Genomic DNA, 5,419 nt, shown 5'->3' on the forward strand with positions numbered 1-5,419 from the left:
TTCTTCCTCCGTCACATCTCCCCATTCCACACTTGGGTTTATTTTGATCCCATCATCAGGAACCGAAAACAAAGTACAAAAATCGGCAAGGGAGATTTTGACTTCGGATTCATTGACCATTGCATGAAACACATTATTTCTCATGGAAACCGAAGAATAAAACTGAATTATCTCAATCAGATAGACCGGACCAACAAAAGAGCTAACCATTTTCCATTCTTGAAAGGTTAAGAAATCTTTGAAAAATTGTAAAGCTTCAATTGTTCCATACCACTTCTCAGAATATGACCGACCGCCATGAATACCATATCGCATAACATTGTTGACTCGGGTCCTTTCATTCGCGGTAAGTCTAACCTTATCAAGACCCGATGATGTTGCATTCGGCATATATTCACGGAACATTGCTCTTTGAGGACCTTCTTGATTGACCACCACCTCGGTTTCCTCCACCGAAACTTCAAACCCGACAACCTTCTTCTTACCTTTGTTTAGCTTTCATCTTTTCCCTTCGAAGTTAGGATCAACCTGGTTATGTTCGGAATTGGTAGAGTTGTGGTTTGATTGAGGTAAGGGAGTTTTTATAGGAACAAAAAGTTTTGTTGCATGGTGGTTTGGAGGACCCGGTCCGAGTTATGGACCGAGTTGAGGGTGAGTGAAGTCGGGTTGAAGGAGGAGTCATGATGGTGATTTGATCTTTGGAGGTTGAATGTGAAAAGGTATTAAGAAAAGTAAATTTTGAGAGTTGTGAGGTGATTGTGACGGATAGAGGCGGGTTTTAATGGTTTTGATAAAGGTGAATTATGGTAAGTAGAGGTTATGTGAGATTAGGAAAAGGGGGAGAGTGGTGTGTAGGATTAGGTAAGTAGATTTTGTAGGATTTTTTTTATTTACTTACCTTATAATAAGATAGAGTAGGAAATATAATCTAGGGTAAATCTTTTGTGAGATATGGTAGGATAAATTTTGGCAAAAGATAGAATTTCGGTGAAAAGGATATAAAAGAATAATTTGTTACCGACTTTATGGTTCGTAATAAAACATAAGATATACATGACTAGCAGACGGAATATTCTCATAATATAATATAACATTTAACACAAATAAACTTGCAACGAAAAATACGGACACAGTCATACAATCTTGTCAAATCTAGTCAGTCATACGGAGAATAAATATTTGTGACAAGTTTAGTTGCCACCGATTAAACCAATTTCTAACCGTAAAATCTCAAAACGTTCTCTAGCCAATGCTTTGGTAAAAATGTCAGCCCATTGTTTTTATGTACTACAAAATTCAAGTCTTATGTTGCCCTTATCTACATGATCAAGTAGAAAATGGTGTCTAATGTCTATATGCTTAGTTCGTGAGTACTGTGCAGGGTTCTTAGATATAATTATAGCACTCGTATTATCCCATAAAATAGGTATGCAACCGACATTAACACCGTAATCACATAACTGTTGCTTAAGCCATAAAAGTTGAGAACATACCAATCGAGCGGCAATGTATTCGGCTTCAGCTGTAGATAATGCAACGGAATTTTGCTTCTTTGACCCCCACGTAATAATACACGGTCCAACAAACGTGGCTATGCTGGAAGTACTTTTTTTGTCAAGTGAACAACTTTCATAATCTGCATCTGAATATCCTATGAGATCGAAATTACACTCAAGAGGATACCACGGATATAATTTAGATGTACCAATTAAATACTTCAAGATTCTCTTAACTGCAATCATATGCGATTCTTTAGGGCATGATTGAAACCGAGCACATACGCATACACTAAACATAATATCCGGACGACTTGCAGTTAAATAAAGAAGTGAGCCAATCATACCTCGATAAGTCATCTCATCGACACACTTACCATTTTCATCCAAAGTCAACTTCTTATCCGTACCCATAGGAGTTGGCTTAGAATTAGATTTTTCCATACCGTACTTCTTTATTAGCTCCTTGATGTATTTATGTTGGTGTATCATGATTTCTTCAGGGGTTTGTTGAATTTGGAGTCCAAGGAAGAACTTGAGTTCTCCCATCATGCTCATCTCGAATTCTGAGGTCATTAATTCTGAAAAATAATTGTATAAACGATTATTAGTTGAACCAAAAATAATATCATCAACGTAAATTTGCACTACTAATAAATCGGAATTCTCAGTTTTCAGAAATAGGGTTTTGTCGACAGATCCTCTTTTAAAACCACTTTCAAGAAGATATTTTGACAATCTGTCGTACCATGACCTTGGAGCTTGTTTCAAACTATACAAGACTTTATCTAATTTGAAAACTAGGTTTTGAAACTTGCTATCGAGAAATCCTGGAGGTTGTTCGACGAAAACCTCCTCATTCAAATAACCGTTAAGAAATGTTGTCTTAATGTCCATTTGTTAAAGTTTAATTCCTTTATGAGCAGCAAATGCTATTTATAATCTAATAGCCTCAAGTCTGGCTACAGGAGCGAATATCTCATCATAGTCAATTCCTTATTGTTGATTATACCCTTGTACAACCAATCTGGCTTTATTTCGTACAATAACTCCTGTATCGTCCAACTTGTTTCTAAAAACCCATCTTATACCAATAACCGTTCGGTCTTTAGGTCTTGGAACCAAATGCCAAACTTTGTAACGTTCGAACTATTGAAGCTCTTCTTGCATAGCAACGATCCAGTCTGGTTCTGCAAGTGCTTCTTTGATATTTGTTGACTCAATGGTTGAGAGAAAGGATTAGAACGAACAAAAGTTGTTAAGTCTTCTACGAGTTCGAACACCTTCATTTAGACTTCTTAGGATGGTTTCCAATTGATGAGAGTCCTTATATCTCCATTTCTTAGAAACAGGAGGCACATCTTCATCTGAACTAGTCTCGCCTTCTTCAAATGATTGGGATTCAAGCCTTGTTCCCTCTTAATCTAATCCTGGGGTTATAACAGAATAAGTTATAACATTGGTCCTAGTTCGTTGATTTGGAGTTGATGTTATAGCTTCATCAGTTATAACTTTATCCTCAAATTGCTTAGATTGAGAAGAGGTTTTAGTATCATCAACTAAACTCTCGGTTCTCTTTCCTTTATCATTCGAAGGACTTCCTTGTTCATCATTTGTGCCCTCAATTTCTTTATCTTCCTCGTCCAATTCTGAAAGATCATCCCTGGATAGGCGGAAATCAGGTTCATTCAAATCTTCTTCCTCATCCTGTTCAGCTGGATCCGCCTCTACTTCTTACCTTCATTGGGCCACATAGATCCATATGCACGAATTCTAGTGGTTCCTTGGTACTTACCATTCTCTTGGGTTTGAACGATGATCTAACATGTTTGCAACGAGCACATTAGTCATATAAGATTTCTTGATAGAATTTGATTGAGGGGAGTCCTTCCACCAAATCCCATTTCTTTAGCTTATTCAACGTTGTTGAATTTATGTGTGCAAATCTGTTGTGCCAAAGACACGGATCATCTGTCATTACTTTCATGCATGTGAATGAATTAGTAGAAATATTATTTAGATCAATCATATAAACATTCCTTCTACGATGTCCTTCAAGCACAACACTACTTGTTCCTTCAATTATTATTCGACAAGAATCTGAATGAAAGAAAACTTTATTTCCTTTGTCACATAATTGAGAGATACTCAGTAAATTGTGCTTGAGACCACTAACCAGATAAACATCACTAATAATATGAGAAGAAGATATTCCAACTTTACCAACACCGATGATTTTACCCTTCTTGTTATCTCCAAATGTGACCTTACCTCCATCGAAGGGCTCAAGTAAAAGAAATAAATTTACATCTCCAGTCATATGCCTTGAGCATCCACTATCAAGGTACCATAAATTATTTTCTTTCACTACAACCTGCAAAATAATCACTAGTAGAAAAACCCCCTATAATGGCGGTCATAAATAGCCTTTTTATGGCGGTTTTTATAAATTATGGGTGCGCCGTATATCACGGGGTTGTTTAGCCTTTACGGCGGTTGTACAACCGCCACAATAGCTTAGCTACAGTGGCGGTTTTTCAACAAAACCGCCATTATAGGCTTAGATAAAACGACGGTTCTTACACAAGAACCGCCACTGTAACTCATATATAGTGGCGGTTATTGTTTGAAAAACCGCCACCATAGGTATTTAAATAATATCATACTGCACCACTATAGGTAAGCACAACGACGGTTGTTTTAATAGAACCGTCGTAAAAGGTAAAAAAACGACGGTTGTTGTTACAGAACCGCCATTATAGGTAATTATAACATCGGTTGTTAGGCAAAGAACCGCCATTAAAGGCAAAATATTTTTGAAATATTTAATTTTTTCACGTCGTTTCTGAAGGAACCGTCGTAAAAATTATTTATATTTTTTTTAAAATAATAATTAATTTTCTACGGAAATTTCAGCAGCACCTCCCCATAAATTTGATAATTCCAAATATTATATGAACACAATAAGACCTGTCAAAAGAAATGTAACCACATTTATAGTATTCCTAACAACACACGTCCAGCAACAAACTTACATCAATCTCGCATCACATCCAACATAAAAATAACATCAATATCATTATTGTCAAAGATGCATATCCAAGTGTATGAAAAATACATGCCTTAGTTGATAAACTAATCTATAAGTTCTCTAAACATTTAGTAGCCCACTCTTCTTTGATCTCATAAATATCGCCACTTGACATGCTTGATTCCTCCATAAGCTATAGTTAACAAATAGGTCAATTAGTAAGAACATAAATCAACAACTAGCTAGATAAATAAATCATACCAAGAACGGAAAGAAGATATACCTTCACAAATTCTTCTTCCTTTTTACTTGAAAAGTAAAAAGTTATGTTATACATCCATTTCATAACATAATAACCACACTCGTAATCCTTTGGTTGTTGAGGACACTAAAATTTATAGAAAAAAATATGATATTAGTTATGTAATATATAAAATGTAATTATAATTCAAAGTTAGTTGTTAAAATATAGTAGATCATATTTCACTTACCAAGATATCATCTTTGATGATGAGTTTATTATTCTTTCTATCGAAATTTCGCCTTCCGCCTTGCATGCAATGTATTGACCAAGCGTTTTGGAGTCTTTTTTTATGTCCAATCTCTTTTTTTTTATGTCCAATCACTTAACAATTAATTCATAATTCATTCTGATATTTATACTAAATTAATGAACAATAAAATTTACTTACGTATTCTTCTATCACGTTCAGTGTTTGAGGTAGAGGAGCATTAGATGATGGAGTATGTGCTTTAATCCATAAATAACCCCGATCATTGATGCGTTTAGTTACTGAACTAAACACTTCTTTGACAAGAAGGGGATCAGCATCATCATTATCCAATTTCTTTTGCCAAAGTTCTTGCACAAGTTCTTCTTTGTACCATTTTT

At 35.4% G+C, this 5,419-nt stretch overlaps 1 long non-coding RNA gene across 1 annotated transcript; it reads right to left on the reverse strand.

The window, feature by feature from the left end:
* Nucleotides 1-4,594: 4,594 nt before the first annotated feature.
* LOC141658821 (uncharacterized) lies at nucleotides 4,595-5,114 on the reverse strand. Its single transcript, XR_012549456.1, has 3 exons — nucleotides 5,019-5,114; nucleotides 4,811-4,915; nucleotides 4,595-4,720 (listed from the first exon to the last, which is right to left on the reverse strand). It is a non-coding gene; the product is annotated as an uncharacterized LOC141658821 (long non-coding RNA).
* Nucleotides 5,115-5,419: the final 305 nt, after the last annotated feature.

The sequence above is a fragment of the Silene latifolia genome, chromosome 6 (genome assembly GCF_048544455.1).
Source record: "Silene latifolia isolate original U9 population chromosome 6, ASM4854445v1, whole genome shotgun sequence".
In the NCBI taxonomy this organism is placed as follows: Eukaryota; Viridiplantae; Streptophyta; class Magnoliopsida; order Caryophyllales; family Caryophyllaceae; genus Silene; species Silene latifolia.